Raw genomic sequence first — 2,904 nt, 5'->3', positions numbered from 1 at the left:
GTGTGTGTGTGTGTGTGTGTGTGTGTGTGTGTGAGCGCGCGCGCGGGCCGGCGCGGGTGTGTCACTGCGGACGGGAGCGCGCGCGGCGCAGGCACGCGCATGTGGCCGAACATACAAAGGGCCGCCCGGGGTGGCGGGGAGCCGGGAAGGGAGGGGTCATGGCTCCCCGCGCCCTCAAGCAGCACCGCGGGATCCCGCGGCGCGCGGCCTGGCGGAGATGCGGGGCGCGCTCACGCTCTCCTCCGCGCTCCACCTGCTTCTTCCACCCCAAGCCATCCTCGCGCCACTACGGAGACAAATACCTAAGGCCCGGGACGGCCTCGAGGGAGGGAATGCACCTGGAGAGTGGAGGATTTCTCGCTCTCCAAGCTCCCGCGCGCCTTGGGATGGAGAAGCATTCAGAGAGAGACGGGACAGGGAGACAAAGCGGGGTGGCGGGACTGAAGGCCACTCTTCGACCAAGGTGACCTCCGAAAGCCACAGCTGCCCTCTGCGGGGAGAGCCTGGACCCTCCTCTGCCTCTGCCCGGACGCTCCACTGCCTCCCTTCTTAGACACCTCTCAGGCGCTGGGACCCAGTTCCCCGGCGCCCCCTGCTGGGCTGTCTCTTTGCCCCGAGCTCAGGTTGCAGCCCCTCCTGCAGGCGTCTGCTGGAATTGCCGGGGCCCGTGCTAACAGTGTGGATTGTCTAGGATCATTTGCCAAGTAGGACCCCAAAGGAAGGCGCTCCAGCTCCTACCCCTTCTCACACCTCGCTTGGCGACGCCATTGCCAACTCTACCTTAGCCTGCAGAGGCCAGCTCTGCCCCACCCCCGCCTTATTCCCATCCCCTCCTGACCCCACCTTGGCCTACCTGTGGGCTCCACAGACTTCAGCTCTAACCAGCACTGACTCCTCCTCTTGTCCTGGTTGCTTGCTTCCTCTTTTCCTCGGGTTCTCTGTCCTGTTTCTTCTTTCTCAAGTTTTCCTTGGGGAGGGGAAGGTGGGCCGAGTCCCATGCCCCCTTTATTTACTCCTGGCAGCCCCACAGCCATCTTAAATGAGCGATGAAGAGGCACAATACATCTCTTCCCTATAGGCCACCAAGCGGAGTGGCAAGCAGGCAGAGAAGCAGGAGTAGAGACCCCACCCCAAGAGGCCCAAATGACAAACCGGTTTCCCCACTTCCTTGTCTACCCAGTTGCAGCCTTAATGTAGGCTCTCCCACTTTCCTGCCCGCCCCCAGGTCTGCCCCTGAGCCAGCCACATGCCTGGCTAGGGGCAAGTCCCTGATTTCTCTTAGAGATTAATCTCCAGTTGCAGTAACTTAGGTAGCAGGGCCAGGGTGGGAGGAGGAGGGGGCCCTTCCCAGCTCTAGCCAGACAGCTCAGGAGGGCAGCCAAGAGCCGTGTCTTGGACACACCGTCTGAGCATACGACTCAAGCAGTCGGCACCCTGACTTCTCCCCTCCTGGGCCAGCTGCCGCTCCCTCTGCCAACTGGAAGGTACCCATCTTTTGGCCTCTGAGTGCACAGTGGGCACTTGTCCAGCTCCCTGCCTGGCTGCCTGCCCAGGATGGGCATGGGAGGCAGCAGGCCCTGTGTAAGAGAGGGGTTGGCGAAGGAAGGGGTAGCTTCCTCTCAATTGCATGGACACCACACCCCAAACTTTTCAGAGCCCAGAGGTTGAGGACTCAAACTGCTGCTCAGGCCCCCCACTCAATTATACGGGACTCTGCCCTTCATTTCCGCCGCAGGTGCCCACATGAGACAAGGTCTCTTCCCTTCCCTACTTTGTGCCCACTTAAGAGGAAAGGAATCAGAAGGTTCTTTACCCATATTCTCTAATTAAACCTCATAACAACCCTGCAGAAATGGGCATTTTCAGCCCCATTTCAGAGATAAAGGAGTGAGGCTCAGAGCAGTATAGCCACTTGCCCAATCTAAGAGCTAAGCTGAAATTTAACCCAGATCTGCCTGACTTCAGAGTTCCCAGCCTCTTTTCTGTCGTCATAGTCTCCTAACCCTGGGGGTTGCTGAAAGTAGGGACCAACCTCTGGCACATGTCTTTATGACAATACAATGGATGGAAGAAAGTGGGCTCAAGAATGTGGGTAAGCGTTAAGGAACCAGGAATTATCCCCCGGATGACGATTGGGAAAATGTTTATTCTGTCACATGGAGATTTTTCTGCCCTTACACTAATGCCAAGAAGCTACTACCTCAGGGACTTAAGGGGAGAGCCTGCTTGAGTCGGCCCCTAGAGATTGGGAACAGTTCCAAAGGTGTCAGCAGGACAATGCATCCATCTTTCCCCACTCTAAGGTGACCTCCTGCATCATGAGGGCCCCCCGCTTCATAATGAGGACCTTAAATCAGATTCAGGTAATATTTTTTTATTTATGTAGCTTACTTCGTAAAGACCATCCTTAACATTCCTGATCATCTGCATAGCTGTGAGCTCATTTGACTCCCTTCTCCCCTCAACTACTTCGTCCACACCCACCCAACCCAGGACAGCTGTCTCCATATGTCCCACGGAGGGGTGAGAAAGGATTCAGCTCCTGAACAGGAACAAAGATCCCAAGTCTTGTCTACAGCCATGCCACCCTGAACGTGCCCGATCTCGTCTGATCTCGGAAGCTAAGCAAGGTTGAGCCTGGTTAGTACTCGGATGGGAGACCACCTAAGAATACCAGGTGCTGTAGGTGTTAAAAAAAAAAAAATCCCAAGTCTCCAAGTTGAGCCTCAGGGCAGATGGCCTGGCACCATCATCCCTCATTGACCCCACCTCCTCCTCTGCCCAACCCCCCAAAGAAGATAGATGCCTCCTCTCCCTCCCATCAGATCTCAGAAGGAGAGGCTCCTGGGACAGGAATAAGGCTGATTAAGGAGAGAGCAACACAGGTATGAGTCTTCCAGCCAA

General features: G+C 56.5%; 1 pseudogene; it reads left to right on the top strand.

Annotated features, from left to right (window-relative positions):
• The first annotated feature begins 2,570 nt into the window (after nucleotides 1-2,570).
• Nucleotides 2,571-2,689, top strand: LOC111733474 (annotated as a pseudogene).
• Nucleotides 2,690-2,904: the final 215 nt, after the last annotated feature.

Source organism: Pteropus vampyrus, unplaced genomic scaffold (genome assembly GCF_000151845.1).
Source record: "Pteropus vampyrus isolate Shadow unplaced genomic scaffold, Pvam_2.0 Scaffold570, whole genome shotgun sequence".
Taxonomy (NCBI): Eukaryota; Metazoa; Chordata; class Mammalia; order Chiroptera; family Pteropodidae; genus Pteropus; species Pteropus vampyrus.
Note: the sequence above shows the minus strand (reverse complement) of the source record. Positions and strands in the feature narration are given on the sequence as shown.